Consider the following 10,641-nt stretch of genomic DNA (forward strand, 5'->3'; position numbering starts at 1 on the left):
CATAGAAAACAAATCTGAATATGAACAAAATCACTAATATCAACCGTTTTACAAGACTTAAAACCAAGCGTAAACAAATGAACAATGACTCAAGAAGAAGGAAAGGAAAGGGAGAAGACAAAGGAGGAGAAGAAGAAAATGAGAAAAATTAAAAGCTTCCCAGCACTAGGGAGGAATGATGAGTTTGTGTGGCCTTCTTGCCTGGAGGCCTTCGGTGTCCCCTTGCAGCCTTCTCAGTCTTTCCTGGCCTCCCCCAGACAGCTCTGACAGTCAGAGACAGTAACACTAGAGAATGTGTCAGAGCAAGCTAGACATTTGAGGAATTTTGGAAGTGACGAAACAAACTCTCTGTAGCTCCCTGGCTGTCTGCTAAATTACATACAGACACAGAAGATTCCAGACAGCCTGGCAAAAACAGAAAGCTTGGGGAGACTTGTGAATTTGCTGGCTTTTGAATAATTCCTCAACCCACCTTAGATCCTGTAGTAGAAGTAAAAGCTTTCTTGCCTTAAGGTGTCTGGGTATTAACTTTGTCCTGTTCATTGGCTGAAACTGTTAGATTATGGAAGCAGCGGGTAGATCACTAGAGACCGAGACCTTTTATAATGAACACAGACAGCAGTGTCTCTATTACTGCAAAGGAGACTTGTTTCACACTTTGAGTCCAGGAAAGTTCTCTAACTCCCAAAAACTCAAATCAGAAGTCACAGGTTGCAGTGAATTATTCACAATGTACTATGAAAAAAAAATTACTATGTATGACATCTGGCTGGCTTTCTTTCTTTCTTTCTTTCTTTCTTTCTTCCTTCCTTCCTTCCTTCCTTCCTTCCTTCCTTCCGTCCTTCCTTCCTTCCCTCCTTCCTTTCACCATTTGAGGCAAGGTCTCACTATGAAGTTCAGGCTGAACTGAAGCTCACTCTGTAGCCCAGGCTGTTCTCAGGCTCACAACAACGATCCTCATGCCTCAGTTTCCTGAGTGCTGGGATTACAGGTGTGCACCACCACACCTGGTTGTTCTTGTTTTCAATCATTAATGATAAGATGTGCAAGGAAACAAGAAAATGTAAAGCTTGTGTAGGGGAAAATGAAAATAGAATTTGATTTACAGCAGATTCAAATTTAGGCAATAGAGTTTGAGGTAATTATAATAACTATGTTCAAAGTAGTAAAAGAAACTATTTGAGAAAAAAAGCATGTGCTAATTATGGGTAAAGAAACAGAGATCCTCAACAGATAAAAGGAAACTATAAAAAACAACCAAGTGTAAAATCTAAAGCTGAAAAGTACAAGTGCAACAAAATATTGCATGGGTGGAATCAGTACAAATTTGTTATGGAATAATTACTTAAATGTCTATAAAAGTTGGTATGGTCGAAATCAGTGGTAGCACACTTACAATACATATATTGTTTTGTTTTTTTTTTAACAAAAGATATCAATGTAGGAGCTCTTGTTTCTAAACTGAAACCTCAGTATTCAGGGTTTTGTTTTTTGGGGTTTCGGGGTTTTTTGTTGTTTTTTGTTTGTTTGGTTTTGGTACCAGGGATCAAACTCAGGACCATTGTACTTGTCAGGCTGGCACTTATGCCACTGAGCTATCTCCCCAGCCCAGCATTCAGGTTTGATTGCAGTACTGATACTTTACAATAAACATATGGGCTTTGGGTTGCAGTTTGGGCACTCGTCTTTGAAGATTTGCCATCACTGGGCTAAATGTTTGCATCACTGTAAAATTCACTCAACGAAATCTGCACCACTATGGTGATGGCATTAGGAGGTGAGGGTCAGAGGGGTGATTAGGCCATGAGAACACAATGTTTGTGACTGTGATTAGTATCTTTGTCAAAGAGGCCCAAGAAGGAGTCACTGCTTTTTTTCCTGGTGAAGTTAGAGCGAAAAGAAGACTGTCTATAAGCACCGGGCTCTCACCAGGCACCACACCCAGGGGCACCTTGATCTTGAATTCATCTTCTCCAGAACTGTAAGAAATACATTTCAGTTGTTTATAATCTGCCCAGTTTCTGATATTTTTATAGTACTCTAAACAGACTAAGACAAGTAATAAAAAGACAAAAGATGAGTTAGAAGTTTTATCAGAGCCAAATTTGTGGGACAATGTTGTGTTCCAATATACATGTAACTGGAGCCCTAGAAAGTGAGGAGGGAGAAAAAGAAGTATAGAATGGTCTGCTGTAGGTATCGACTCAGCTAGGCTGAGGTACAGTTATTCAAATTATGTGTTGCTATGAAGATTTTTTGTCGATGTAAGTAGCATTTATAATAAATGAATATGTAAACTGTTTGGAATAATCTGAAAAGGTCTTATCTAATTAATAGAAAAGGCTTCAAAACTAAATTCAAATTTCCCTGAGGAAAACAATACTTTACTGTGGATAACAGCAACATTGCTGCCTAGTTTCTGGCCTGCCCAACTTGATGGTCTGCTCTATGGATTTCAGGCTTGCCTAGCTGGTCCCCACAGTCACACAAGCCAAATCCTTACAATAGATCTTTTTATACACACAGCATATTATATATCTCACTATTTCTTTTTCTTTCATGCAGGAAAAAAGGTTTGATGATAATAATCGAAAACATGCAAAATGTGTGAAAAATGTTGTTCTCCATATCCAAGATTCTCAATAAATCCCAAGTAGGAAAAACATGAAGAATACCAAGCCTAACATAACAGTATTCTAAACTAAAAATAAAGAAGCATCTCAGCAACTCACATCAATGGAGACAGAGAAGAATCACACTTAGAGTCCATCCTAAACAGTTCTGTAGAATGTAGAATGACAAGACCACTGACGAGCCTTGCAGAATACCCCAGGCATCGGTCTCCTCTAGATTTGGGAATGCATAAGGATCCTGGGGTAAATCCATCCTGTGACAAAGTGACAAGTTCTTCTCTAATAATGGAAGATTTATACCATGAAGATTTAAAGAAGGAAACATAGTTTGGACAGGATCAAGAGGAAACATTGACATTAAGTGACAATGTGCAATGTACTTCTCAACACTTTTCAGCAGAAGCTACCCACCCAGTCAGAGAGCTGAGAAACCATTGCTGGCCCCATCCTGTCACACCCACAGTCTTTTTGTGCCAGAGAGTATAAAAAGCAGCACCCCTTGATCTGCACTACAGGAAGAGAGAAGTGAACACGAGCTGAGTGCCCTGCTCAACCCCCTTTTCCCAGCTCACTAATCATGTAAGCTCCTCCTCATCCTCGTCTTCCTCCATCTCCTCCAGCTCCTCCACCTTCTCTCCTCCTCCTTTTCTCTCTCCTCCCTTGAGGAGAACAAGCAACAGTAAGAGATATTCCACCTTGGTTGTGAGCTACAAATTTCTTCTCCACCAAAGATACGAAGATTGAGGAATAAATTGGCCTTATCTCCGGAGTAGCTAGTTGGTAAATTTTTCAAGTCATAAAGCTGTAACATACAATCTTCTGTATCTATCACAGTTCCAAGCAGAAAGCTGGACATTCAAGAGTGTGTCATTATGTATCAACCTGATCATTTGCATTAATTAGAGTTCTCCAGAGAAACAAAACCAGTAGGAGATAGCTAGGTACATTGATAAAATAAGATATAGTAGAGAACTAATACAAAGCATTGGCTCACATAGCTAGGGAGACTGAGAAGTTCTAAAGCCGCAATTGGAAAGCTAGAAACCTACCAATAATGTAATTCCTGACTAAGTCCAAAGGCCTGAGACCCAGACTGGCTAACTGTCTCAACTGACCACAGGGGCAAGGAAAGACTTATGTACGTCCTAGCTCGAACAGCCAGGCAGAAACAGTGCCCTCTTATTTATCTAATTTTGTTTTACTTAGATCATCAATTGATCATATGAAACCTATATACATTCAGAAAAACAATCTGCTTCATTCAATATACAAATTCAAATATTAGTTTCATTCAGAAATACCTGCCTAGACATATCCAAAATAATATTTGCCCAAATATCTAGGCACTCAAGGCCCCATCAAACTGACACTTAAAATTACTCATCACATCACTCTTTGTGCACACACATGTATGCATATTATAGCAAATAAATATAAGTTTTATATACTCTCATTAGACTTAACATTGTAACTGTGCTCTACAGTACATAAAACACTTTCATATACTTTATCTCATTCAATCTTCACAGTAACTAATACTATCATTAAGAAATTTGAGGCAAAAAAAAAGAAATTTGAGGCTCAAAAGGATGATCTAATTTGTTCAAAGTCACACAACCAGTAAGAATGAGAATCGAGACCCCAACCTATATGACCTGACATCCAATTCCGTCGTATTGTGGCTGCTTCAGTATTGCCATTTGTTTGTGAAGCATTTTGACCTCCTTATGGAAGAAAAGGCTTTCACACATGAAGTCTGGGGCGGCAGCTGTATCACCAGCTGTCTGAAATGCCTCCACCAGGTTTGGCAACAGCTGTCCCAGTTTGACATCTCACTGGGTTCCTGTCAGAGCCCCACCTTGGGGAATAAGTTTAATGAAGAAAAATCCAACCTTCCACCTGAACACCTAGCTTTGCAAATGCAGCTGACATCTGACAGGTTTGAAGGCCCTCGCTGCAGGGGATGGGGTGACCCCAGCCTCTCAGCTCATAGATTATGTTTGGCAGCTTTCACTGCAATTGGCTGGCAACATTTGTGCCTTCTCAGAATCCTACTCTCTAGCCCCAGTGCTAATTTAGATGCAACTCAAGCAAACACTGTTTCCTATGTGCTGGGCATTGGGGATAAATAAAATGATAAGTAATATACCATTTCTGCCTTAGAGGCACTCAAGGTCCTACAGAAGAATTAGAAACTTTACACTGCCAGTATTTCTACAGAGACAAAATCCATTTTCATGGTAAGTAGGCCCCTTTTGAATAGAGAAACTCAAAGGAAATTGCTCAAAACTTAAATTCTGTTTTGACTATTTCGTTTGACAGAAACAACATAGTCAAATATGTATAAGATTATCAAACATAAAGAGGATAATTTTGAGTAAACTGTAGGAAACTGGATGATGGGTCATAAGACTAAAATGCTAAGTGAAATAAAGTCAGTCATAACAGGTTAAATATCAAATGGTATCTCTAACATAAGAAATCCAAAAGAAGCAAAGTAAAGAATCATATTAAGACACAAGAAAGTAAGTAATCTTTGTAGAGATCAGAAGGGAATCTGGAGAAGGGGAAAGGAAGCACTGAAGGATTTGGGGGTTAAAGTGATCAAGATGTATCATGCATGTTTACCAAACACCCAAACCGAATATAATCACTATGTAGCGAAGAAGGTGGAAGCTACCTCTGTGGCTGCTGGGAGAAGGCAGAAACCCTGAAAGTAAACACTCACAGCTTGTCTGACTTAACATGGACTGGCTTTGGAGTCCAGGCAGCTAGTCAGCTGGAAGAAGCCCCATCGTCATGTGAGCAGGAGCTGTGGCACAATAAATGTTGTACCTCTATCAGGGTCATAAGAAATGCATTTGGAGAAACCAAGGAAGATGACCAGAAAGGAGGAGGAAAAAAGAAGGTGTGAGAACAGTGAAAATTGTCAGTGATCCTAACAGAATTTGATGAAGAAGGAGAAGATATCAATCTTCATATTCCTCAGTATGTTTCTTCAGTGACATGGTTTATTTTATTTATTTATTTTTTTGCATGAAACACGGAAATGGTAAGTTTTATTGTCTACCCTTCTTTTTTCCCCATAATTTTATTGGTAAACAAATAGCAATGAGACAGTTTCAAATCAAATTGGTAGGACAGTTTCAATAATTAACACATTGCATATTCTTCCTAGTGGTTAATTGCTGTACAAGATGCGGACATGATATCCTACTTACAAACACCATTAAAACAAATCACTCTATTCATTAAGAGAATGTAACTATATATCTATCCTAACCATTTGAATACACAGATACAAAATGGACATTCATCTGTATACCCTTTTTTTGTTAAGTTCCGTTATTTGAATATTAAAGGTATGTAAACTCAGCAAAATATGCTAAAAGAGTCCAGTAGCCCATAATAGTATTGGGTCTTCCGCTTAACTGGCAATGTCAGAAATTGTTGACCTGAGTCCCCTACAACTCAACATAACAGCATGGCTTTACTTCTTATATTTCGTTTTCATACTTTTCTGCTGGATGATTAAGACCAAGGTAAAGAAGGACCTATGCAACAAGAGTTGTAGCTTTTGGGTCTGATAAGGTCAGTGAAATCCCCTCAGGATTTATCCTGAGATCCTGTACCTCAGATTGTAGATCCTTTGTCAGTGTCAGCCAAGTGGATGAGTCACAGCCATTGCTTGGCCATTGTGCTCTGTGTGAAAGCTTGAGAGAATGTTTTCTCTCTCCATGTGACTCTCCTTAGGCACACTCTACAGCATCGATCACTTTCCTCTTTGGCCCCATAATCTCCTTGATCAGAAAATTTGGGACACTACTGAGTTACATGATGTTACAGTACAAGTTCTCACATGTCCTGAGTCTTAATTGACCTTGGAAGGTTAGGGCCAAAATGTTGGCTTTCCTTGCAGCCCTCCTTTTCATCTAATTTTGGTCTGCAAACTTAGGTTGTTAACCATCCAGAAGACAAGCTTATTGTTAGTGCCATGGTTTATTGATCCATCAAGGAAACCTACCTTACAGCAGCAGAGTCTGCAACCAGTAAACAAAAGCAATTTCAGCTCATCTGGATAATGGTACAAGAAAGGTGTGAAAGAGAATTCCATGCCTATGAAGTACTTCAAAGGAGCATGTGAAAATTGTGGGACTATACCACATGAAAAGAAGACGGCCACAAGAGATGTTGGCAAGGTGGAGCGAAATTTACAGGTACTAATATAGCTCCAGGTGAACATTCCAGCCTCAGTTGATATCTGACTACAATGAGAAGAGGAACTGGTGGAATGGCTATAGTCCAGAAAGACACATGAAAATTGTGAAAGAGTATGCCACAGTTGATTTGACAAAATAAACATTGAAAGCTTAGAAACTTTAGGAATTATAGCCTCAGGAAAATTAGTAGGACAAGTTAATTCTCCAGAATGCCAGTGGGGAGTAGAGGGAGCTAATTCTCAGATGGAAAAAGATCATGAGAGTGAAGATGAGGATGAAGGTAAATATGCAGATGACATTGCTACGTACAGACAGAATTATGACTTTAAGAGATGAGTTACTGGGCCAGCAAGTTAGCTCAGCAGACTACGTACCTGCTTAGGCAAGCACAGGGACTGGGGTTCAATCCCCTGCATCACATGCAGTGCTGGCCATACCCCCATGAGCACTAAGCCACTGAGACCAGGTATTGTGGTACATACCTGTAATCCCAGCACTGAGGAAGTTAAAAACAGGAGGATCACTGTAAGTCCGAGCTGCATAGTGAGACCCAGTACCAGATACATTAAAAAGTTTTTTTAATTAAAAAAGAGATGATCACTGTCAGGAATCTTAGGATTCAAGAAGATAACTACAAAATATTTGAGAAATGTGGATTCAAATTCTGCCTACGGTGATCCAAAACCTAGGGCAATGAGAGAGAATCTGTAGGCCAATGCAGGGAAAAACCTACATGAAGGGAGTTATGCTGGATAGAACTTCAATAGATACACAGGAGATACTCTTTCAATGGCTCAAACACAGTTGCTTGCTTGGCAAGCCTATGACAAAGTCTAAAGTGCATCTTCAGGCACATCCTACGAAAATGGAGCTGTCATAAGTCTTTTAAAGTCAAAAAAAAGTTTTCTAACAACAGTAGAAAGAAAGCATCCTAGAAAAATATGCTGGCCAAGAACAATTGGATGCAACTCTGCTGAATCACTTTTAGCCAAAGCTGAAGACTATGGAGCACTCAAGACAAGGCACAGCCATTAAGGACTGGAGCTGACCACTGTCTGCTCCAAGCAGGAGGAAGATGTGATTATCCACATACACCTGTATCTAAGGACCTCTCTGGCAGATGAGGATGCAAATGCTGCCACTCATTTTTCAAGTATTCTTATTGTACAGGAGAAGGAGACTGTTAATTCAGAGGAATGTCTTACAAATGATCTATCTGGAGAAGAACCTATGAAAAAATCGCACTTCCTCCTGGTGGTGCAACAGGAAAAACTTAAAGCAGAGAAAAACAAGAAGAAGATGCAATGAAAGAGCAGCTCAGAGAGTGATGGTGAAGAAAAGAAACATGAAAAACTGAAAGAAAAAAAAAAAAACATTGAATGCGAGAGAAGGCTACCTTCTCAAAGCTAAAGAGACCCTGCAAACTGATGAAAGGAAGCACCTTATAAAAGCATATGGGAAGCTCCGGACCCCACTGAAGAGGAAATGGAAGCTGACAGAATGAAATGCCAGCGACCAGATGACCCCGTGGCCTCTTTCCTTGGACAACAGTAAGTAGTCATGAACAGCCATCAGATAGACACACCTGACACACTCTCCTCAGCTTCCTGATACCTGTGAGAAGAACACTTGCCTACTCTTTGATTAAGCTTCAGAAGACTCAAAGTAAGTTTACTGCTTTCTACACTGAAGAAGCAAAACAGAAGAAAACCAAAAAGGAAGTATGTGCACTTTTACATTAGTGATTGGGAAAGGTCTTGGTTATCTAGCTAACAAAAATATCTCCTACTGAGCCATTAAGTCTCTATTTTCTTAATTCTTCTAGCCCTTTACCTAATAGTGTTGTTACACACTTTGAAAGTAGATTTGTTACTTTCTCTATACCAGAACTTCTCTATTTAAATCCCTAGAAATTGCAGAAATGACTTACCTCTGATTGTAGTTTTTTGTAATAATTTGTTTTAAATGGTCTGAAACAAAAAATAAGGTTATTCTACCTTGGTCTTTGGGTAACTAAAAGGATATTTGTAGAACATGTAAATAACTTTATTCTCCCATGTAAATCTGTGAAGTAACAAATATGTTTTTATTTTATTATTAATTGTAATTTTAATACATTTCCTTTGGCTATGTGTATAACCAAATTTGTTGCCTTTCAATGGAAGAAGAAAAGATTTGTCTTCTCATCCATGGATCAATATTGACTAGTCAATACTTTTACCATGCTAAACACGATTTAGCCATAGAAATTTATTCCTTTGCTTGGGATACTACTTCTTTTAATTTTGATTGTTTTGATGTAAAATTATAGTAAATCTTTAAAAACTTTAGACATCCTTCATACTGAATCTTCATTGCCAGAAAGTGTTACTTTAAAGCTTACAGAGAGTAAAATTGAAGTTTTCTTCAGATTTGTAAGGATGGCTTGTGAGGGCCTTAGTAACCGAGATTGCTACAGTTCTCAAGCCTCATCTATCAACATTGTGTACCTAAGGCAAATAGAACACAACAGTCTGTTAAGAGCCCCTGATGTGAGTGCCTTTACTTAACAGTTTTCTAGCCTATCAAAAAGCACATATAAGGGCCGGCCATATAACTCAGTGGATTAAAGCACCCTCAAGCAGGCTCAAAGGATGGGGGTTCAATCCCCAGGACTGCTGTGTGGGCCCTGCCCATGAGGCACACTGAGACAGTGATTGAGATTGGGCGTGGTGGTGCACCCCTGTAATCCCAGCTCTTGGGAGGCTGTAAACAAGCAGATCACTATGAGTTTGATTTAGTAGTGAGACCCTGAACACCCTGTAGACCCTTCCAATATATATATGTAAAGCTCTTGTACAATATGATGGTAAGTCAGCATCTCAGAACTAGTGCTGGTAGAGGGTTGACCATCTGAATCAACTCTCAAATGCTGTACTATGGATATTTATGGTATCTGGATTCAGACTAGTGTGAAATCAAAGAGCAATGCAAACACATGCATCAGATTCTTTTCTTCTTTAAAAGGTCAAATTTTGTTTTAACATTCCTTTACATCAGATGACTCAACATAAACTCTAATATTAGTATCCATTTCATATCTTATCCTTTGTTAATAAAAGTATGCAATTGAGGATTGAAAAAAAAAAGAATATCAGAATGGCAAGGGAGATTCAAGAGTTGTGAAAGGGACACTTTAAAACTTTTATTTTAGGGTCAGTGAGATAGCTCAGTAGATTAAGTGCCTACTTAGGTAAGTGCAGGGACTGGGATTCGATTCCCAGTACTGCATGCCACACCGGCCCTGCTCCTTGGAGGGCTAAGAAAGCCACCTAATCTTGGTGTAGTGGTGCATGCCTATAATCCCAGCACTGGGGAGGCTGAAAATAGAAGGATCACTACAAATCTGAGCTGTGTAGTGAGGCCCTGTACCAAATACATACATTAATTTTTTTTCTTTTGAGAATAGAACTTCATTTTTTAATCTATCAGACATACACAGCCAACAGTGATCCACTTAGCAAAGGCCACACTATAGCACTTATGTCCGAGGGTACCAACAAGTAGGCCCTATTTGCAAGGAGAAAGTACACTGCCAGGATGTGAGAGCAGGAGAGGTTGTGAAAAAGTTTCAACATCCCACCAAAATTCTCAGAGAATATTCCAAATGGAATCATGGAATATTTTTAAGTTGGACTGGAGTAAGCATGATTTGATCCATGAGTTTAAGAAAGTGATGCCAGTGTTTAGCAGAGAAAACCACTCAGACGTGAAGGCTAGTCAGAGCAAATACTAGGATGTCCTGCCTG

General features: G+C 39.2%; 1 pseudogene; it reads left to right on the forward strand.

The window, feature by feature from the left end:
* Positions 1-2,795: 2,795 nt before the first annotated feature.
* On the forward strand, positions 2,796-9,402 carry LOC101581312 (annotated as a pseudogene).
* The last annotated feature ends 1,239 nt before the right edge of the window (positions 9,403-10,641 follow it).

The sequence above is a fragment of the Octodon degus genome, unplaced genomic scaffold (assembly GCF_000260255.1).
Source record: "Octodon degus isolate 3935 unplaced genomic scaffold, OctDeg1.0 scaffold00094, whole genome shotgun sequence".
NCBI lineage: Eukaryota > Metazoa > Chordata > Mammalia > Rodentia > Octodontidae > Octodon > Octodon degus.